The 24,576-nt window shown below is 44.0% G+C and overlaps 1 protein-coding gene across 1 annotated transcript in view; it reads right to left on the bottom strand.

Annotated features, from left to right (window-relative positions):
- Window positions 1-24,576, bottom strand: part of LOC146829779 (nicotinamide N-methyltransferase-like) — a 112,363-nt gene that overhangs the window by 49,610 nt on the left and 38,177 nt on the right. The window lies entirely within an intron of this gene.

Here is a 24,576-nt window from a genome sequence, read left to right as displayed (position 1 = left end):
CAGCTCGTCGAAGGTCAAGTCTGTAAAGTCCAAGATTAATCTGAGGCTCTGGGGCCACGTTATTCACCTTTATCCCCAAGATTAGGGGAGTGTCCAGAGTAGTGTCCACCAATGAGAGGTGAGGCGGGAAAGGATGGCTACACCCTCTCCCCTTTGTGTGTTTCCCACCTGGGCGATGGGCAGGATGCCCCTGAACCGGTTCCAGGTGGTGTATGCAGATTGTAGGCGCTGTAGCTGCCTACGTGCAACTCTGAAAGGCAACTTTGGTGCACCCACCCTGTTCCAATCCACATATCCTGTCTGGGGAGATAGCACCTCCCTTCCACAGGAGCCCTGTTGTCCAGCTGGTGAGGCTGGGGTTTTCCCCAGCAACAGCCAACCAGAGTCGTGTGGGTGGCGGGTAGTAGCCATTTTGTACTACTTGTGCACTTTTAAATTGGTGTCCGAATTCTGCTGCTTTTCCCATATCGCCCCTCTAGCAGGGGGGAATCGTGCCCTCATGCCCATGGCTGGACTGGGGGTAGGATTCCTACATGTTTGACACCAAACACAATATGGTTCTGTGTAGCCATTCTCAAGTTATCACGCTATCGCGATAGACTTATAATGCGGTTAAGAGTATATGGTATGGCTACACTACAAACAACCCAGCAATGATTTTACGAGGGTTGCAGAGAGGCCCTACTCAGGTAGGGGTCCCCCCTCACACATACCTCAGCACCCTGCCCTGTAGGATTAGCAAAGCCTCCTATAGGGGTGACCTATGAGAGTACATGTGTTGTAATGGGGTGGGATATAGGGTACCTATATCCCTGTAAGGGGTGCTAGCACCACCTTACCCAGACTACAGTAATGGTCTGGTGGTGTCAGTTTGTATGGCTCTCCCAGGGTGGCACAATAAGTGCTGCAGCCCTGGTAGGCCTACTGAGGGACCCATGCCCTGGGTACCTAGGGTACCATCTACAAGGGTCTGTCAGGGCATCCTCAGCATCCAATTGGTTGGTACCTAGGGTACTCACATCGTTTAACAGAGGAAGCAGATAGGCTGGGGTCCTGGATAGCAGGGCCACACCCTGGCTAAAGTCATAAAAACAGTCAAAACATCAGCAAAAAGTTGGGGGCAACTATGCAGTTGATGCCACTCCCCTACATCCCCTCTTACATACCTATACATACAATGTCCTATCCTCTCATATACCCATTTAGACCTCCTTAACCCTATCCACAAACCCATACAGTCTGACCCCGTTCACATACCCATAAAGATAGTCACATCCTCTCACATCACCATACATATACTGTCAACCTCTCTCACATATCCATACAGAGTGTGTCATATCCATTCTAACATGCACTGTCATATCCTGTCATATACCCATTTAGACCTCCTGAACCCTATCCATATACCCATACAGTCTGACCCCCATTCACATACCCATACAGATAGTCACATCCTCTCACATATCCGTACATATACTGTCAACCCCTCTCACATACCCATACAGAGTGTGTCATATCCATTCTAATATGCGTACAGAGACTCTCACATATCCATGCAGACACCCTTATACCCCTTCACATAGCTATAAACAACTTTAACACCCTTTCCCTCACTCATTAAGACCTGCTTTATTCCCATTCTTATACTCATAGAGACAATCTGACACCCATTCTCATACTCAGACACTGTTAAACCCACAGGCACTATTATACTGATTCACAAACTGAAACAGAGACTCTGACATCCTCTTATATACCCAAAGACTCGAACACCCTCTCACATACATATACACATCCTGTCATATACCAATTCAGACCTGTCACATCTTCCCACATACCAATGTTTATTGGCAACACGCCTGACTCCATTTCTGAATTTCAATCTACCATGGTGCACATCAGTTACTGGATGAACAGCAACCATGTAAATTTAAATCCAGATAAAACTGAACTGATTCTGATAGTCAGTGCTCAGAACACTTGGAGCTCACACTTTTGGCCAACTGAGCTGGACTCCCCCCAGCTCCATCTACTTCAGCTAAGAGCCTCGAGGCCACAATCAATTGTGAACTGTGTATGAAGTCCCAGATTAGAACAGGAGTTTGACCAGTTTCTTCCAGTTGCGGCAGATAAGGAAGATCAGCAGACTCCTTACCATGTAGGCACTGGTCCAGGTTACCTTAGCCCAGGTCATTTTCCATATAGATTATGCTAACTCACTGTATTTTGGTCTGCAAATGCATCTAGTCAAAAGAATGCAGCTGGTGCGGAATCAGGCAGCTAGACTGATTTTCTATCAGCTGAGATGGCAACACGCCTCCCCTCTTATCAGGAAGCTACATTAGCTTCCCATAATGCAATGTTGCGCCTTCAAAATTGGGTGTCTCATCTTCAAATCTTTGCACAGTGCCCACCCAACATTTGTTTCGAATCTTATTGAGAGACTTAAACCCACCTGCAAATTGCCGGCTGCCACATAAATCTTCTGGTCATTCCACCTAACAACCAGAAGAGACTAGGCATCAGCAGGTTTGCAGTGTTGGCCCCCCACTGTTGCAGGGATTCTGCTTATACACAGAACTATGCGTAGAACCCCAGGACCTCAGTGAGTTGTGGTGTACCAGAAACTCACCTCAGAACCCAGAACCCAGTATCCGGCTAGCATAAGTGTCCCATTCGTTATCCGAGATTTAGCTCGGCGGTCCCAATGAAAAGACAACCCAGAACACGCGACTCAGTAAATACTCAGGAATGGTGGGAATCGGAAATACCTGTTCGTATATTATTCTCACATCAGTCCACAACAAGAATCAACAGAGACACGGTGAAAATAAAAAGAGTTTATTTTTATAGACCACGTGTCCTAATATGCAGTACTTTGGCTAATACACGCAGACAAATGATTAAAATCAAAACCATCAACATAGTTACAATTCCATAGAATATAAAAGGGGTGATCATGTTATAATGACAGTGGATACTACCACTTTCCCTTTACTAAGAAGCTAATATTATTATTAGACTAACAGAAGGTCTCTTAGGCTTGAATAGGGGACCCCATACCTCAAAGATCAGCTTAGTGAAATCACATCACAGGAGCATCAGGAGTCTTCTCGCAGGAAGGCTCGTCTTCGGTCTGAATAATAAACATGATGTCCGTGATATTAAAAGCACCAACTTTCAGGTATGTGCAGCTGCTCGTGTGTTATGACTAAATAGTGGGTCGATCAACCTAGAGTGGAAAACATGCATTGTCTAACAACTCAGACTGTTTGTCACATCGTGTGCAGACCAAGGTCGCTTCGCAGAGCTCGGGATGGTAACAACAGATTGCTCTCGTGTGAGGCAAAACTCGAGTCAGCAGTTCGTTGAAGCAATAACATGTGAACGCAGTGTCGTGTGCAAAAGCAGCAAGATGGCTTTCTAACTTCTGACGTGGTTATGCTAACTTAACAATGTATGTACGTATTAAGGGAGTCCTTACTACATGCCCCCTTGATCGAAGCACTACTTAGTATGCAAGAAAAGAGAGAACGCAGAGTTCAAGCGCGACAGAGCAGAACAAGGCGTATCCAATTTAAAAACATTGATCAGTTCAGGCAAAGTCCGAACAGGAAAAAAACAAAAATGGAAAGAAAAAACACAAAACCACAAACGTGCCGTGGGGGGTGAAAAAATGAAAAAACGCCTCACCGGGCAGAAGTGCAGACGTACAGGGACAGTTCAAGACACGTGAGGAAAACACAGTGGACGAAAGTTCACTCAATCCATGAAAGTATATGCAGCATATGTGGCCACTGCTTCCAGCAGAAAATCATTGGCACGGCCACTGAAGTTTTCAGCCATCCAGTTAAGTAAAGAAAAGGAACATACGTGTTCTTCTATCAGCGGAGCCTCTAGCACCATCAGAGGGCAACCAGCGTGTACTTCCAAGTAACTCATATCCAAGAAGTCATATGCCGCTTTCACGATGTCCCAATTACCCAGGATACCATGCGCCGCACCGCAGGCCATAATCCGAACACCAGAACAGGCAGACTCGTGAGACACTAAGGGCCTCATCAGTCGATCAAATTCGGGTCCGGAGACACCATGTTGGTCAAGCACAAATCCATAGGCCATTCAAAGGGACAATCTAGGCAGTGGAAGACAGGTTGCACGTAGGTGAAGTAGGAATAGAAGGATAATCCATATGCCAGGCTCAAAGTCGCCAATGGCAGGACACCATAGTAATCAAGCATCCTGTCACGAAGAAGCTGCAGACGGGACAGGCTGTCGTGTGGCACAGAAAGAGCAGCCATTCCACAAGATGAAAAGTAAAAGTAGCACACCTGCCACTAGAGCCAGAATTAACGGGACACCTCCAAAGACGCTGGAGAAAATAGAATGAAAAAATGCCGGAATCACACCAAAAATAGTTTGGAAAGAGGTCACGAGGCCCGAGCCCACAAGTTTAAAAAAATGAGCCAGGCCAGTCGTGGATGAGGCATTGAAAATTGTTTGGATCAAAGCTCCAAAATGCAGGGGGAGGTCAGTATTCAAAAGCGCCTGTACCTCGGTGCGCGTATTTGCTACGTGAAGGACAAATGTTTCCTGGGAGGAAGTCAATGGCACCTCCTTTTGGGACAATAGCGCTCTTATTCTGCTCATCTTGTCGAACTCTGCTTTCAAGGTTGGATTTGAAGGCCAGATAGAAGTATCCAGCCTCCCATGCGGGGGTGGAAACAGGACGTTATTGCAGCAGACAACCCTCTGTGTTACAGTTACTATATACGGGATCCCTACTAACATCCCGCAGCAAGCTTCATTGTTTAAAATTAAATAACTACCGTTTGCAAGCAGCGTGAAAGATGGCGTAATCACTGGTACCGGGATACCTTTGAGGACGCAGGCCAAATTCGGAGCGTGTACATTACAAGCACCGTGCAATTGAATGTGCCTACACACAACAGAATGATCAGGTGACGTTGTACATTCCTCACCCTTCAGATAAACCTCGGTACCGTCCCTTGTACATCTATACGTAAAAGGGAGGGACCAGACTTCATGTATGAAAGCGGTACCCAGTCGTTCATATCTACCCAGAGCATAGTGTTTCATACAAGAGGTAAACTTAAAAAGCGCAAACGGTAGACTTATCAATCCGTGTAAGAGCCACACAGCGGAGTCGACTTCCGCAACAGAAAAAGGTAACGGCTCCAATTTCTCAATATGGAGCAAGGAATATGTAGCATCCTTCATGGACATGAACTGCTGTTTGTCAGTAAGGTTAAAGGGAAGAAATAACGATGTTGTATTCAGATAGTCCCAAGGGACCTTCCCTGCCTTCAATGTTTGTAATGTCCATGCAAACTGCATAACAGAACGCAACTGGTTTTGACCATGATACAACACAGACATATCATCCTGCACAATATCCACAATTGAAGAAACAATATTATCTAATGTATAAATACGAGAAGAAAGAGTGTTAATGCTGTTATCAATAACTGCTAATACTTTTTCCATATTAGCCTGATCAATAGCTCTCAATCTTGAAGCTGCCTCAATCTGCGACAGTTTCCATACTTCGTTGTAAATAGCATACGCCCACCTTTTGGATCTGCCACCCACAGGACCTTTAACAAAATCATTCAAATCTATTTTGTCATGTAACTTTGATAAATGAACTTTGACAGATGCCAAGGTGGAATGCCGCAGCCAGGACTGACATAATTTCCCTACAGAGTATGTAGTTACTGTATGTGACGACTCAAACCGGGGGTCCACGCGATCTTGAGTATACCCCGGTTTCAGTCCTAGAAAACGACGTTGACAGGTATCAGAACTGCTTTGCCAAATTAACCATCCCTCACTATTAAATTTTGAAATATTGAAAGACGAATTGGAAACCAATAACTGCAAAGCAGGAAGAGACAGATCTGTGTGATTATACCAATTTGGGTAAGCACCCAGATCCGGCACAGAAGGCAAATTTAGTTTTTTAGAAGTGGCCAATCCGAAACAGGTGGTTTGGAAGATGGTTGCATTTAAAAACAACATATGATTTGGTACTAGACAGGCACGGTGTAAAGCTTCAGTTCCCTGAACCTGCCACGGTTTGGAACCCCAAACCGACTTAAGATCAATAGTAGCCTTCCATAGATCATAACCTTTGATTGACAACTCATCCATAAAGGACTTAGAATATAGCAACTTGGTGTGTGTCAGTCTAACCTTGGAGGCAGACTCGGGCTTAACTTTAAAATAAAAGGATGCCGGGGCCGAAACACTGAAATCAGTAAAATAAGTAACCTTATCAACTAATGTATGTGAACTACCAAACGAGGGGGTGGGACAATGTTCCCACTGGGTAAAATTTACAAAATTTCTAAACGAATTCGATTTATGCAGGAAGTGATTGCCATAATGTTGAAAACAATACTGTTCCGCATAATTAGCCGCATTGTCATACAAATCCTCAGCATCAAAGGCGGCATAATATTTCAAATCTGAAAACAGTGCTTCAATGGCGTGTACATCCCAATCATCAGAACGTATGTTCTGTTTAACTACATCACCCATAGAAACACGAAATACATTAGGCACATTAATGACCTCTGTAGGCCCATGAATTTGAAATTTAACTGCATCCCATGCGATTCCATCCATGACGGGCCAGGCAGTAATATTCACAAAAGTCTGGTCCCTTTTCATGATGTGGGATGAGGAGTGGGGGGCCAAAGTTCCATTGATAAGTCTAATTGTCGATCTCTCTTTGAGATAATGGCCATCCACCAAACGGAAGAAAACTACAACAAATCCAATGGACATAAACAAAAAAATACCAAAAAGCATCAACCAGATGTATGTCCAAGGAGCTATCAAAAAATGTTTCTTAAACCAGCTCACAAAAACAGCAATGTTTGACGGGGGAGTTGAGGGCAAAGAGTTAGTGTCAAATGAAAAACGGGACTGGCCAAGTGCTGTAGATTGTAAAACAGGCGAAGGTCCACGTGTAGGATAAGCGTACTCAGTCTCATCGGGCAAACCACCAGCCGGTGGTATCAGCAAGGGATCAGTAACTGAATGCATCTCGATTGCAACATCAGACAAGGTGGTAGAAGCAGGAACCATCATTGAATTTCTTTGCATTGTCTGGCATGAAACTGCCGGAGTCATACTAAGAAGTATCGGCCACTCGCTGAAGTTTGACATTGCCAATAGAGATGTACCTGTTTTCTTTGCGACCAGGAAGTGGAGGTAAAATGACTGTTCTTGTACCCTGCACTCCAAGCACTGGAACTGGTGCACGATAAGAGGGGCCGAACTCCTTCTTGTTCTCCACCTTCTCATGGACCAGATCACCAACTCGGGGTAGCCAGCCGACTACCGGAATCTGAACCTCAGCTTCAGACGTGGAGGGCAAATGTTCTTTCGAAAGAGAGTCTCTGGCTTCTTGTAGAGTCTGCAAAACAGCACAGTGATCATCTACGTCAAAGGGTGCGGTCGACGCCGCAATGTCTAGACCATCAAGGTCTGGAACAAACATTCTGATTCCGAAGAGCATCATGTACGGGGTCCGCCCACCCAGAGACCTTCTAGGGAGATTATTTAGTGCACGTTGGACGTTATACAAATGGGCTAGCCAGTTCCGGCCCGTGCCTAAAACACGTGCTGTCAATGATTGCTTTAAGTCACGGTTCATTCGCTCCACCACACTATTACCCTCAGGTCGGTAGGGAGACGAAAATTTGACAAGGACCCCCAAATTTTTCATAGCCTCCTTGTAAGCCTTAGAGGCGAACGCAGGGCCCTGATCAGAATGGAAGGTACCACACGCAAAAGTTCCCACAAAGACACGCAAATCCCTGATGACAGTCCGCGAGTCAGCACTCCTTTGTGGCCACACCCATAGAAAACGTGTGCACGAATCCACTGCAACCAAGATGTACTTGTACGCAGTATCAGAAGAAAAAGGACCGCAGTGATCTAAATAAACACAACCAAATGGCTTATTAGAGATGTACAGCTGTGTCTGTGGTGGGTGCGCAACAGTAGAAGGTTTAATCTGTTGGCAAATGTCACAATCAAGAACATAAGCGCGCGCTTGTTTATATAAACCAAACCACCAGTAACGTTGTTGTAGCAGAGATATTGTAGCTGACACATCGGCGTGGGCTGACGCCAACCCCTCGTGCGCAGCCAAGATCAGTGCTAGTCTGCAGTCCGCGTTGGGAATAATTCTATCACCAACGTCGTTAATCCTCACTAATGGGACGTTATCAGGACTTAAATGATAAATATACCGAGAGGGAAAACCCTTCGGGTAATCTCCTCCCTTCTCTGTAGCAGCAATAGCTGCCAAGATGTCATCATCAGTCTTACTTTTGGATCTTGTAACTGCTGCCACTAAGTATGTAGCCACTGCTGTTTTCGCTGCCTCGTCAGCTAAGCTGTTGCCGACAGCATGGACACCAAGCCGCTGGTGACAAAGAGTGTGAAGAACACTCACGAGAGGGAGACGTTCTTTAAAGTCTGCCACCCGAACCCAAAGCGTTTTATGCTTAATTGTGCTACCTTTAGTGTTGCGGTAATCATTCTGAGACCAGAAGTGTAAATTGTCATTGTAGGACTGGACACAGTAGAAGGAGTCACTCACTATAAGAGTAGTGACTCGGGGATCAGCGAACTCCAGTGCAAGCACCAGAGCCCGGAGCTCCGCCAATTGCGCGGTACAATCACCCAATGACTGCGTATGCACTGCATCAGATTGGAATTCACCATTTACGAATGTACCTACGACAATTGCGCAAGCCGCAGAATAAGCGTGCTTCGATCCAATTGCGGGTTGCGCAGATCCGTCAGTGTATATGACACAATGGTATTCTTCGAGCGGGCGCAAAGACAGAGGTGCCGAATGAACGAATTCATACTGCAAGTACTCTTGAGTCTGTAATGAGGCATCAAAGATGTAAGTGACGTCTGGCGACGTCAGTGTTGTGGCCCATTGTATCCACCGTGGATGCAAAGCTTTAGAATTTGGTACACTTGCTTTAGTCACTGCTTCTAAAGCAGGATATGGAGTTACAACCAGAATCTGTTTCCCATGCGACAGTGCGCGTTCCTTGAGGATCGCCATCTGCACAGCAGTCAGAACTTTTTCGACCGTGGAAAAACGTAATTCAGCAGAGGTGTACAAGTGGGATTTGTACGCAATGGGGACTGTGTCGCCCTCATTAAACGTCAAATACGTGAACCCTTACGGCGCCAGGCACTATTCTTATTACCAGGTTAGTGCGGTTATCACGTGTCAGCAAGTATTGTGAAGCAAGAAGGTCAGCCTGTAAAGACTGTAAAATTGCAGAGTGTTCTAGCTGCCAGCTAGATTTCGAAAACGAAGGCTGTACCAAGGCGTAAAGCGGCTTGATACGCTGGGCATAATCAGGAATGTACGTACGGCCGAAATTCAGAAAACCCAGCAGAGATTGTAATTTCTTCAGTGTCGTAGGAGCACTTAAGCGTGCACACTTTTCCAGAAAGTGGGGGGCTAACCCCTTACCTTCATTGTTGAGCTCATAGCCCAAAAACAACACCGTATATTCTGCGATGTGTGACTTCGCAAAATTGAATTTGTAGCCATAGTCAGCAAAACTCACGATAATATTGTCAACCCGAGACAGATGCGGCATCAGCTCATCATCCGTAAGATAGATATCGTCAACATAGGAGTATGCTTCGGGGTCTATTCTTTCTAAAAGAGAAACCACGCGAGCAGAAAATACGCCAGGGCTATTTTTGTAACCCATGGCTAATCTTGTAAACTGTTTTTGTTTTCCGCCTGAAGTAAACGCTGTCCACTGGCTACTCAGTGTGGACAGGTTGTGGCTAAAAAAGCCATTGGAAATGTCAAGTGTCGTTTTAAATCTTTTACGCACGAGACTGTCGACCAAAGCCGAGCTATGTGTATTTTGTACCGCGCAGGTCCGGCAATGGGAGTTTAGGTGCCGGTAATCCAAAACTAAACGGTACGAGCCGTCAGGCTTCGTTACAGTGAATAAAGGGTTATTCATAGGGGACACACATGTTTCAATAACACCCTGATATTTCAATTGTTCAAGGATTGCCGCGACGTGGGGTCTCGCTTCACGACGCATAGGATATTGAGGTTGAGGCTGGGGCATAGACCGCAATGGAATCTCATGGCAGGGGGACAATCTGTCCCATCCCACCTGAGTACGATACACCGCCGGCGCAAGCGCAAGCGCCCACTCCTCAGCATACACTTCAGCTTGGTCCTTAGGCACTGTGTGCGCAAAGGACGGGAGGATTACTTCCTCCCCTCTAGGAGCCTCTAAAATGAAAGCTGGGGGCCAATCTGCCTCCGCTAGGAGGATATCATAGGTGGTGGTCAGATTATCCCCAAAAATCCCTTTTATAGTACGTTGTATGTCACCCTCTATTAATAAGACTATTTCATAAAGTCTGTCAGGGGGAGCCACTCTGGTGTCAGCTGTTTCCACAGTAACCGATATATCAGTTGCTGTCACCGCCAGAAATGGACGCAGAGCTTGACGGACTATGGTAATTTCCGCTGCGCTGTCCAGGAGCGTCAGCGCCCATGTCCGGTTCCGAAGCTGTGTCCGCACTATCTGAGGCATACCTTGCCGTCAGAGCCGCCACTTTCTTCTTCTGAAACGGGGGTCTTTGTCGTGCAAATTCGTCCTGCTTGCCTTTACCCTCAGTCTGTCGGGGCTGGTCACGCTGTTGTGGAGCACCCCGACCTTTGCCACCGCCTCCGCCACCGGACTGTGTAGCCGATGTTTCCTGTGAAGAACGAGGAGAGCGCTGTTCAGAAACCTGAAATCTATCAGGAGACTTTATAGCAGCACGATCGCGCAGATCATAAGTGCGTTCACTACTAGACTGTACGGGAGAGGCAGGCCAAGAGCCCTGTTTCTGTTGCTGCTGCTTTCCCTGTTGTTTAACCTGCCATTTTTGTTTAGGAAAGAAGGGCCGTTCGTCCTTACCAGACGTTTCTGCCTTACCCTGCTGTTTTAGATCGGGATTCTTTATTACAGGCTTAACTCCTAAAGAGCTACGACCCAAATCCCGATATGCCTCTGCGATTATTTTCGCAAATTCCTGCGGTTTGTCCTCCTCAGCAACTCGTTTCAGTTCATTACGAACCTGGAAATGCAAAGCATCACCCTTCAGGTTACCAATTATCATGGTAGCCACCAGGTCAAATTGCCCGAGGAGCCGCATCCCTAACTCTATCGCAGACTCCGCACCATGGTTCTCTTGAACTCTTTTGATAACGGAGGGCAGCTGCAACATAGACGGAGTGCCAAAGCACTGCGCGTACGTCGCTGCAAAGACCTTGCCCCAATTTACACAATCATCAATGTGGGGGACCAAGTCTTTAGGCAAACTAATGGTGAGGATCCTGTGTTTCTCCACAGGAGTAGTATTCGGGTAAACCGCTTCTATTTGGTCAAATTTTTCAGCAAGCCAAAAGGGGAAATCATCCCTAGTTTGGGGGCGCTTGCCCATAACAGAATTAACCATAACAGGACTAATGACCACTGCGTGATGATCAGTAGGCTGTTCCGCAACAGCAGGTGCCCCCGCCTGCATATTGCGCGACACATACTGCACTAACGCCCTATATACCGTAATGAGGGCAGTGTGTAGTACACGCAACTCAGCCACCGTCACCGTGAGGTAACGGGGATGAGGCGTAAATCCGGCTAGTACCGGCCAAGTGGCCCCTGCAATTGATAAAGGGCCCATTCTCGGCGGTATAACCACATGGGGAAGGGCGCCATTAAACCAAATATGGTGCTGCCAAGCAGATATTGGTATTTCCTGTGTCCTATACGGCGTATAGTTCGCCGGCACTGCAGCGGCAGTGTAAGAATGAAAGGTGTCATCATCCCCCACCGCTGGAATCGTCACCCAAAAGTAGAACAACTCATAGGGATGAGCCGCATCGGCTCCCACTACAAAGACGACGTTCATACCAGTGTCCGGTACCCCATACTGCGTCAAATAACGTTTCACAGCCGCACGGCTGTGCGCCGCAATCTCCACCGACATTAGGACAACACACACTTGAAACTATCAGTAGTACAAGGGTTCAATAACCTTTTTAATTATCAAGCTTGAAAGAACCTATATCAATAGACCTAGGTAGGTTTTAAATCCGTCAGACTTGTTATCCGGAAACAAGAATGAGGGTGTTGTGGACAAACGCGAGCACTACTAAGGCGTTTCAACTCATAGACCAAACGTTAGGTGCGCCATGTTGCAGGGATTCTGCTTATACACAGAACTATGCGTAGAACCCCAGGACCTCAGTGAGTTGTGGTATACCAGAAACTCACCTCAGAACCCAGAACCCAGTATCCGGCTAGCATAAGTGTCCCATTCGTTATCCGAGATTTAGCTCGGCGGTCCCAATGAAAAGACAACCCAGAACACGCGACTCAGTACATACTCAGGAATGGTGGGAATCAGAAATACCTGTTCGTATATTATTCTCACATCAGTCCACAACAAGAATCAACAGAGACACGGTGAAAATAAAAAGAGTTTATTTTTATAGACCACGTGTCCCAATATGCAGTACTTTGGCTAATACAAGCAGACAAATGATTAAAATCAAAACCATCAACATAGTTACAATTCCATAGAATATAAAAGGGGTGATCATGTTATAATGACAGTGGATACTACCACTTTCCCTTTACTAAGAAGCTAATATTATTATTAGACTAACAGAAGGTCTCTTAGGCTTGAATAGGGGACCCCATACCTCAAAGATCAGCTTAGTGAAATCACATCACAGGAGCATCAGGAGTCTTCTCGCAGGAAGGCTCGTCTTCGGTCTGAATAATAAACATGATGTCCGTGATATTAAAAGCACCAACTTTCAGGTATGTGCAGCTGCTCGTGTGTTATGACTAAATAGTGGGTCGATCAACCTAGAGTGGAAAACATGCATTGTCTAACAACTCAGACTGTTTGTCACATCGTGTGCAGACCAAGGTCGCTTCGCAGAGCTCAGGATGGTAACAACAGATTGCTCTCGTGTGAGGCAAAACTCGAGTCAGCAGTTCGTTGAAGCAATAACATGTGAACGCAGTGTCGTGTGCAAAAGCAGCAAGATGGCTTTCTAACTTCTGACGTGGTTATGCTAACTTAACAATGTATGTACGTATTAAGGGAGTCCTTACTACACCACTTTTGGAATACCCTCTGCCTAGGAATCAGATCCTGTACAGACCTGCTGACATTCATGAGACTCCTTAAGACATGGCTTTTTATTCAGGCATACTAATAACTCACCAGGTCTCAGATTCTCCTATTTTCAGTGCCAAGAAAACGACCGGTGTACGTGAGCTCTAGAAATATTTTTACCATAACATAACATATATTGTCACAGCCTCACAAATACCCATACACACACAGTAATACCATTTACATACTGATACAGTGATTCTCACATGCTCACATATACCCATGCAGAGTCTCACACCCTCTCAGGTACCCATATATAGTCAAGTCAAGTTAAGTTTATTGTTTTTATGAAACACAGTATATTCTATACATTTGTAAAATGACATGATTGTGTGTAATGTATCATACTTCTGTCAGCAGGTGAGGGGTGTTTTTGGGATGTTTCAATAGGCTATGTCTAACAATGTCATGAATGTACAGTTTAACTGAGAAGCTCTGGGCTGAAAACAGGCAATTACAGCTTCCCTGCAGGTGCATTTGTTTCTCTTATTAAACCGCTCTTTAGGTATTGTCGTCTGGTTGTTTGCAGACCCGAGCAGGTACAGATTATCTCTGTTATAATTACAGTATTTGCATGCTGTAGGGCCGTTATATTTCCATGTTGGCAAGGCTGCAAATGCGGGTATGTTTCCCATGCATGTGGAAAGAAATCATTGTTTGATATGTGCCAAAAAAGGGATGGTCATATACAAGGCAGCAAAGAACTCTGTATAATATTTCATTACCCTCCATGCATGTGGTACTGGGTACTAAAGTTGATTGTGTCTCCCAACGTGGAGATCATTTTTGTGGTTTTGTTTGTTACCCTTCTAAAGGTGTCATAGGTCATGCCTGATGTCCATAGCTGCGTAAGATCTAATTGTTTGATGGAGGCATGTAGGTATTTATGATGCTCTGATAACTGATTATGTTGAAGTGCTGATTATAAGCCCTCATTTAAACAGTTGGTTGAACAGCTGGTTTTTACTGCTGTCACTCTTCTTGATAGATCTTGCTTAACAAGGCCAAATGGATTTGTGTCAGGGACAAACCCCGCTGTAAATTAAATACTCTCCTAGATGCACTTATGTGTATCTTGTCCAGTATTTCGGAACCTCGGTCTTACATCGCCATACTTGGAAAAGTGCTTGTTGGTATTAATTGGGAGGCCATTACCATTAAGAGCGACTGAAGAGATGGCCCGTTCAGTTTCCTTGCTAAGAGATAAAAGCTTAATTTAGGGGTGTCTTCTTCAGATTGATATACTATTCTTGCAGTGTAAAATTCCCTCGCTAGTCGAAGTGTACGTCTAGATGTTTATATTGCACTACTGATTCAAGGCACTATTCATCCAAAAAGAATCTGGGGCAGGGCTCAGAGGAATATTAAGGGACATTGTTTTTGTTTTTGCTATATTTATCTCCAGGTCATTGTCTCATGCATGGTGTGTGCACTGATGTTGTAATCCCACTCTGGTTAGACTAAATGAGATGATATCATCGGCGTAACATAAAAGGGTGGGTTGAAGCAGACACAGATGGGAGGGGGATTTAATTTGGTCAAGCACAGGTGTAAGATCTGACAGGAAGATATTGATATAGCTATGCATATAGTAACAGAGAAACAGATGGGTTTTTGGCTCTCAAAGAAGTACTAATGAGTTGACTATATTAGTGGGTTCGTCCATGTTGTTTTTCGTGTACTTTATCCCTGGGATAGGGACGTATCTCCTTAGAATCCTCGCTCACTCCTTTGTTAACATATAGTTCTGACAGACCCATACAGAGAGTGATATACCCTCTGAAATATACATATAGTGACTCTTACATCCTCTCAAATACCCATATAGACATTTAAATATCCATACGGAGAGTCACACACCCTGTCACATACTTATAAATAGAATATAATACATTCTCACATAGCCATAAAGGGAGTGTCATAATCATTAACACAACCATACAGACAATCTAATTCTCTGACAAACCCATGTAGTGACCCCTAAATCTGTTTACATACCAATACACATTCTTTCACACCCTCTCACATATTTACTCTTAGACTATAAGACCCTCTCACATAGATTAACAGACTCCGTGGCATCCATTCACATACTCTCATACTCTCTGATATACCTATGCAGATACTGTTTTACCCATTCATATACCCATATACAGGCTCTCACCTCTTCTCCTGATATGTTACATTGTTTCATTGATAAAGTTGTTACTTAGTGACTTAGTAATTAGATGTTTTAATCTGGAGCTTAAAGTATTGATTATTACTTTTCAATATAAACAGTTTTGAAAAAGAAGAAGAACTAAAATGCCTAACAAACACAAAAAAGAAGGAAACAGTATTACCCATTTCAAAGTGAAACAGAAAAGCAGAATACGGTGGAGAATGTCCAGAGAAAACAAAAGAGAAGCTTGTAAGAGTACTTAGCAGTTCCTGGAAAATAATATGTTGTAAAATGCAGAATGAGAGTACAGTATTATCTAAAAGTGCATTTGCACATCAACTGAAGAAAAGTGAGGAGTAAGTGTTTCACAAAGTACGAAATGTTCTAAGAAATCAGAGATTTTCTCCTGGAGACAAAAACAGTTTAAGGAGTTAAGAGCTAAACATTTTCAGAAAAAGTTCATACAAAAATTGCAGGAAAGAATGAAGAAATATAAGAGGAGAAGCGATGCATTTAAGCAAAAGTAGTATATTGAGAGTGTTGTCGAAAAAGCTTTTGATTTAACCCCTTCAGTGCCCATGACGAGCTGGACTCGTCATGGGCCGCGGTTGCGCTGTGCCCATGACGAGTCCAGCTCGTCATAGACCCCGCCCGCTAATGCAACGGCCGGCACAGGGCGGGGAAAGGGGCGGGCACTGAAGGGGTTAAAGAGGGAAGTATTTATTTTGATATTGAATAGAATGAGGATAGTAAACAAAACAATGTTGTGTATGAAGAAGTGCTAGAAAAAGGCATATTAATAAAACGTATTAAAGGTGTATGGATGCATAAGTCTAGTATAAATGATTATTTCAAGGAGGAAAGCTATTTCCAAGAGAATACAGTAGAACATACTGTTGATTTAAGTGGTTGTTGTAATCAAGTAACATATGGTTCTCCTGTTGCAAAAGAGGAGATGGGTTCTAGGAATGTAGAGGAAGTGATAGCTAAAGAGGTGCAAGGAAGGCATAGACAGGCCCTAGTATACAAATTGAATTGTAGTAGTATTTACAGTATTTGTCAAAAATCAATTGATTTATTAAAGATTTTAAACATGATTTTGTATGCAGAAGTCTGAGAAAGCAAAGCATAATTTTGCAAGGTTTAGATCCATGGAAAGTGAGAAAATATAGTAATTGACAGCGACATTCACTGGCAGGCCCTTTAAGGGAAGTTTGCACAAGCATGTTTCATCATTTGTTGTGTTAGCAGTTATATAACATAACACCCAAAAAAATGAACTTTGGTTACTGCTTTATGCTTAGGATTGATGAATAGAGCTTTATTGTGTGGTACACTAGCAGAGGTAGAAAAAGTTTAAGAAGATACTCAGTTTTAGTTTTAGTTTTAGGAGTATAGGGAAAATGTGATGTTGGTTACTGAAGATGTAGAAGATACAGAAATTTCAACTCAAATCAATGCAAAGTGTAGCACAGTTTCCTTTGAAAAAAAAAATGTGTTTATATTTGTTGTTGACTCATTCACTACAAAACACAAACTCTAAATGTAGTGCACTCTAAAATTAGAAAAGAGGACACTGATAAATGGCAAGAATATGGTGCACACTTATTAGTTGAGGAACAATTATCTGTAGAAACTGCTACTACAAGTTAGAGAATAATAAAATGCCAGCTAGGGGTATACATAAAAAAAGTAGAATTGGTCTCCATTCCACTAGAGCTTAAATCATTGAATGTTTATGAATTAATTCTTCTACAACACATACATACTTCAGCAATCATTTGTATGGATCCAAAGACAGGGGAATCACCTCAAACTGAGCAATCCAGATGACAAAACAAGAGTGTTGTGTATTTACCTTTAGATTTTAAGGAGAATATTTAAACTGTAGTAGAAGTTATTGAGGTAGAATGATCACTTACCATTTTAGTAAATGGTGTTCTAACAAAGAATAGAAAAATCTGGCAAGAGTTAGTAGATGTGAATAAAGTTTAAAAAAAAACATTATACCTTATGCAATACGATATCTACTATAGAAATGTTGATGCTGCTGAAATTTGAATTTGCATACACGTTGCTACATTATCGTCATGCGTACAGATTATAAAAGTGGATCAATATAGACAAGAAGAATTATTTGAACACTGCATTACCCATCCACTGAATTCTAAATAAGTTATTGGTGATGCTATTGAACTCTTTCAAATGAAGCAAACAAAACAAAGTCCCTTAAGTGTCTGCTAAATTTCTTTAGAGACTTGTTGTTTTACGCAACCGTTTTCCACTGGAATAGTTGGACGCTGTGATAACCTCTCTGTTCAGATACCAGCAGCTGAATACAGCTCACCACAATTAGACACAGAGAAACCAATATATTGTCTGTGTATTAAATACATATTTCATCTTCTGTTTTAAAGTGATTTCTCTGGACTTTCTTATGCTGTGAATCAATTTGAAGACAGGAGCAAATCTTCAATATTTGTTTGCAAGGGAATTTGTAGATAAAGTTCAAGAAAAACATGTAAACTGGGAGTATAACTCAATGAATTTTATTGTATGCCAAAGGGAAAAAAAATAGTATTTAGTATTGTCATCATGGAGAACTCAAATGCATGTTGAGAAACCTAGGAGCACCTACTTGGTTTGTTACACTTAGTTGTGCTGAGTATACATTAATTTTTGATAGAGGCAAATTCAAACATTGAGGACATGAATTTAAAGACAGCAGGAGAACTTTGCTTTCTGGATCCCGTTATTGTATGCAGATATTTTATTCATAAATTCCAGGCCATGCTGTGTTTTATCTGTAACACAAATAATCCTTCTCTTGGAAAAGTAGCTGATTTTATTTGGCATAAAATGTACAAATCAAGACATTCTGGATGAAAGATTCTCCAGAATTTGCAACAGAGAGCGATGAGTGTGTGCTCTCCTTCATAGAACAGTATGGGACATGCGCCATCACTAAACACACCACTGACAAAGACCTGAGACAACAAAATATTCACTTTCAAGCACATACTGTAGTATAAGATACCGATATAAAGGACATTTTTAAACAAGATGTTGTTTTGGACCCACAACTTATTATTGCACAAGGATGAGTGAACAGCTTTTTGTCTGCAGTGAGACATACAGCGACAGGAAAGTCACAAAAGCACATACAATTTGAGAAGAGTAGAGACATCCAAAATCATTAGTGTTTAAAATGCAGTCATTCTAAAAATATGGAATATAAATATGGACATGCAATTTGTTGCAGACAACTGTATTACTGTTGCTCCAAATATGACTTAGTACATTACACAATCAGAGAATACTGAGATAAAAGCTGTGGCAAGAGATTAGTGAAGAAAAAAGTCTAACAAAAGTTACAGTTTCAGTTTAAAAATGCTGTTGCTTAGGGAGATTGGTTTTTATGAGTGCTTGGAGATGTTGAACTTGGCAAGTTGTATTCTAAGTCTAGGGGAATAGTTTGGTTAGGTTTAGGCCTTACAAGTACTCCAAATAGAGTGTTAAACTCTTTTCCAGAAATGTAGTATTTATCAGCGTTTGACCCGGAAGTACTGACAAAGTAAAGACAAACATGTTGGATATATACTACCCAAAAAAGAAGGCTACACTTGGAAAACATGTGCCTATATGAATTCTTCAGTACTACAGATACGGAAATATTGTAAAAGAAAATGTAGAAGTAGGACAATTTCCTGTTCTCCGATAAGATTCTTATTTAGTGAAACATGCAAAAGGCAATCTCATTAAGCACAAGAAAGGTAGTCTTCAACTTTTCAAAACTTGGCATGCAGAATCTGAATTCCTTGAAAGCTGCAAATGCTATGAAGATAATTTTAATGCTATAAAATACAGTATTCAGTGTTCAGTCTTCCAAAAATATATGCAAAAAGTGCACAATCCCTTCCCTAAGAGATGATTTTAGACATGACTCACTTTTGTCAAATGAATATTTTTTTTAATCTTTGACAATAAATATTATTGGCAACCCCAAGGCACTGTGATATGCCTTGCCCCCAGCTATGCATGTCTCTACATGGGCTGGTGGGAGGAGAGGCTTGTTAGCAACATCCATCTGTTTGATGGCCTGAACAAGAATGATTATAAGTTAAGTTTCACCAGCAGTTTGTTAGACTTTTTAGATCTCAAGATTGGGATTCATGATTCTAAAATAGAGACCAAGCTATTCTGTAAGGAAACAGAATACAGCTTTGTGTTGCACACCACCAGTAATAACCCTAAACATCTGATCTGCAGTATCCCTTACATAAAATTATTACGGACCAGAAGTAATTTCAGCAATAATACTGATTTTGAAGAAGACTAGAAAGTCATGCTTGAGAGATTTCCTAAAAAAGGTTATATGTCCGAGATTCTGAAGGATGCAGTAAATGAAGTTGATAAACTAAAGAGAGATGATTTGCTCATAAAGAGAAGTAGGAATTTGAATGAAACTAAGTCGATTAGATTCATCACTACATATTGTAATAAAGTCAATAGGGTTAGAGGAATTCTGCACAAACGATGGCATGTTCTACCACCAAAGAAACTAATATCCAAATATTTTGTGAGCCATCCAAAAACTTCCTTCAGGAGGAGTAAATCACTGAAGGATATGTTATGTAAGATCAAGATTTCAATTGAACAGGATGTTAGAAAGGGGTGGAAGATCATTGGTTTCATTATCCAGAAAAATGCAAGGCTTGTAAATTTAGTAATGGAGACGTCCGTCTCCACTACGACGCCAACACCCTCCACGCACTCAACACTGGACGAGCGCACACCTGCTTCCTGGCCGCCCGAAGCGCATCAAAGGACCCTTCTCCTGCCGGAGCTGCAGCTTCACCAGTCTCCGAGCCGCCAACTCGCCCACCAGTACAGGACGCAGCCACCTCAGATGCATTCTATTGAACACCTGCTCCACACGCAAACATGCCGTCGAACTCTGGGACCTGCTCGACACATCCTCCCTGGACCTCGCCTTCCTGACAGAGACCTGGATGAACGATTCCTCGGCACTGGACATCGCATTAGCCATCCTGGACGGCGACAAGATCACCCGCAGAGACAGCACCAATGGAATAGGATGGGGAATCGCCATCATCCACAAGTCCACCCAAAAGGTCTCAACCAACTCTGACTACACCCTCAGCACCGCCAAACACCTGCACTTCCATATCCACACTGATCCCAACACCACCCTCATAGGAATTCTGATCTATAGACCCCCCAGAACCCGGCCTCAGTTCAGTGACTCCATCGCCAATTTTGTCAGCACACACGCCATGACCTCAACAGACTACATCCTCCTCGGATACCTGAAATGCGACCTCGAGAACAACAATGACACCAACTCCACCACCCTGATTGCCAACCTCACCAACCTCACCAACCTCGGACTCTGACAGCTCATCACAAAGCTCACCCACTCTGCCAGCCACACTCTTGATCCCATCTTCTCCGCAAGCTCCCACGTCTCCTTCAGCCACACCACCGAACTCCACTGGACTGACCATCACTGCATCCAGTTCACCTTCCAGAAACCCACCACGCACCACCGCACCCAACAGATCACCCGCCGCTGCTGGAGCAAAATCACCGAAGACCAGCTAAACACCACCCTCGTCCGAAGCCCACCCTCTGATGCCACAGACCCCGACTCTGCCGCCAGCAACTTCAGGCGTTGGATCGACGACTGCGCCAACACCCTCGCTCCAATCAAGAAAACCTCCAACAGACACACCAACAAGAATGCCAGCTAGTTTTCCACAGACCTCCAGACCTCCAAATAAATCTACCGAAGACTAGAGAAGAAATGGCACCGCGAACAGACACTGGAGAACGACGCAGCCCTCAAGAACGCCATGCGCCAACACCAACACCTCATCAGATCCGCTAAAAGGACCTCCTTCAAGGACCGCCTCGACAACAATGCACACAACAGCAAAGAGCTCTTCAAAATCGTGAAGGAACTCTCCAACTCTAGCTCCACCACCAATGACATACCACCATTGCAAGACCTGTGCAACTCCCTGGCCACCTTCTTCCATCGCAATATCCAAGATTTCCACAACACCTTTGACAACCGGATCACCACAACAGCCAACAACACCTCAGACCCCACGACCACTACCCACAACAACCGCCTGCTCACCTGGACTAACATCAACGGCGACAACACCATCAAATCATGAACACCATCCACTCTGGCTCCCCGTCAGACCCGTGCTTACACCACATCTTCAACAAAGCCAGCGCCGCCACCGCACCCCATCTCCGCAAGGCCATCAACATCTCCTTCAAGACTGCGACATTCCCGGAGAGCTGGAAGCACCCCGAGATCAACGACTTGCTCAAGAAACCAAAGGCAGATCCGAGGGACCTTAAGAACTTCCGGTCCATCTCCCTGCTCCTGTTCCTGGCAAAGGTCATCGAGAAAGCCGTCAACAAGCAGCTGACCCACTACCTCGAGGAGAACAACATCCTGGACCTGTCCCAGTCTCGGTTCCGCAGAATCCACAGCACCGAAACTGCCCTCATCGCTGCCACCGATGACTTCAGGGCCCTGCTGGACAACGGCAAAACCGCAGCCCTCATCCTCCTGGACCTATCAGCCGCCTTCGACGCGGTCTGCCACCGCAACCTACGCATGTGCCTCCACAACGCAGGGATCCGAGACAAGGCTCTGGAATGGATCACTTCCCTCTTCTCCGGCAGAACACAGAGCGTCCGCCTCCCCCCTTTCCATTCCGAAGCCTCCAAGATCATCTGCAGCATACCCCAAGGATCATCCCTCAGCTCGACATTGATCAACATCTACATGGCCCCGCTCGCACACATCACCAGACTGCATGACCTCAACATCATCTCCTACGGCAATGACACACAGCTGATCCTCTCCCTTACCAAGGACCCCCTCACCACCAAGACCAACCTCCATGAAGGAATGAAAGCCGTTGCCGAATGGATGACAAACAGCCGCCTGAAGCTGAATTCAGACAAGACGGAAGTCCTCACCCTAGGCTCCAACCCCTCAGCCTGGGACAACTCCTGGTGGACGACCGCCCTGGGAGCAGCATCAACGCCCACCGACCACACACGCAAACTGGGGTTTGTCCTCGACTCAACACTCTCCATGACCAAGCAAGTCAATGCCATCTAATCCTCCTGCTTCAACACCCTCCGCATGCTCTGCAAGATCTACAGGTAGATCCCCACCGACACAAGAAAAACGGTCACCCAGGCCCTCATCAGCAGCAGACTGGACTATGGAAACACCCTCTATGCGGGAGCCCAGGCCAAACTGCTGAAACGACTGCAACACATACAGAACGCCTCGGCCCGCCTGATCCTCGACATCCCTCGACACAGCCACATCACACCCCACCTGAGAGACCTGCACTGGCTGCCTGTCAACAAGAGGATTACCTTAAGCTCCTTACCCACACACACAAGGCACTCCACGACACCGGACCAGCATACCTCAACAGATGACTCACCTTCTACACCCCAAACTGCCAGCTCCGCTCCTCTGACCGTGCCCTCACCACCATCCCCCGCATCCGAAGAGCAACCTCCGGCGGCAGGTCGTTCTCCTATCTCGCTGCCAAGACCTGGAACACCCTACCCATCCTCCTACGGCAGATCCAAGACCTACTAACCCTCAGGAGGCTACTCAAGACCTGGCTGTTCGAGCAGCAGCAGCGCCCCCTCCCTAGCGCATTGAGACCCTCACGGGTGAGAAGTGAGCTGTACAAATTCCTTGATTGATTGATTTATTCACTGTTATGAACACATATTTTTATTTTGTGATTCAGAAGAATCTATCTTGAAATTCAAACTTTTCATAAGGCAAAAAAAAGAGTATTGGAGCACATTTGTGTTATAAACAGTATCCTGTTGCGAGGCATTTCAAGGAACATCCTTCTTTGTATTTGATTGAATTTTACCAAACATGCAGTAGACTGGAATTTTTCCACAATTTAAATGTTAACACTAAGTACCCCATGAGGTTGAATCAAGATGAAGAAATGACTGTTCTTTTTTGCTAATTGGTAGCATTTACTGATAGGAAAAATATGCTAGAATACTATTACAGTTTTTTGCAGTTCTTTGCAGTCACCCTTATGACTAGGATTGTGGATTATTCTTTATCTTTACACAGGTGATGTTTGTGAGATGAATATGCAGAGACTTAAGCTAAGAAAATAAAACACTCTGATTTCCCCACAGCGTGCCTCTGAGTGATTGAATGCTTGGGAGAGGCAATTGGGCTCGGTGAGCTCTTTCACAATTTTAAACAGGTCTTTTGACAAACTGCTATTCTCCTAATAAAGTAATACATTCTTAGACATTCTTAATGCCTTATGATATTTTTTTAGTTCCTCTTTATAAATTAGGTGATCAGTTATATTTTTTGAGCACCACCTGCTATGTTCACGTGGTTTACGTTTCCTTTTTGCTAGTCTTAAATCTTCAGAACACCATTTTTCTGAGAGAAAACCTCTAGTTGGTTTGCTAGCTGTTGAGGGGGCATATCTATCTAAAGAATTTGAAATGGCTGTATTAGGGTTTTCAATGTAATCTTCTAGAGATTTTGAAGTGCCATTAAGTGGTGGAGTGAAATAATTGTGAAACGTTTTAGCATTAATACAACTAAAAGCTCTTTTGAGTGCTACTGATGAATCTGGAAGTATTTTTTTTCTGCTGGTAGCGTGAGAGAGAAAGTAATCAGGGAGGTGGAGTAGCACCGCCCCACATTTTTGTGGATTCAATATTTGAGAAAAGGAGGTCTAAAGAATGGCCAGATGATTGGGTGGGGCCAGTGATACATTGTTTTACTTGGAACATTTTCTTATCATTACAAAATTGTCTGCAAAGGGGGACTTTGGTGTTATCAACTTGTATATTAATGGTGTATATTAGATTAGAATTAGTAAATGAATGGTGCTTCAGACGTAGCAGTTTTAGCAGTACCAGGAGGTTGGCGGGCATTTGGGGTTTATAACCTCGTGGACTACACCTCTAAGCATCTTTTGTTATTTACAAAACAGCTGGAATACTAAAAGTATGCAGTCTGTTATAGGGGAGCTACGTACCATGTAGCAGGTAAAAGCATC

Source organism: Triturus cristatus, chromosome 5_2, assembly GCF_964204655.1.
Source record: "Triturus cristatus chromosome 5_2, aTriCri1.1, whole genome shotgun sequence".
Classification (NCBI taxonomy): Eukaryota; Metazoa; Chordata; class Amphibia; order Caudata; family Salamandridae; genus Triturus; species Triturus cristatus.
The sequence above is the reverse complement of the archived record's forward strand: the minus strand, read 5'-3'. Positions and strand labels throughout refer to the sequence as shown.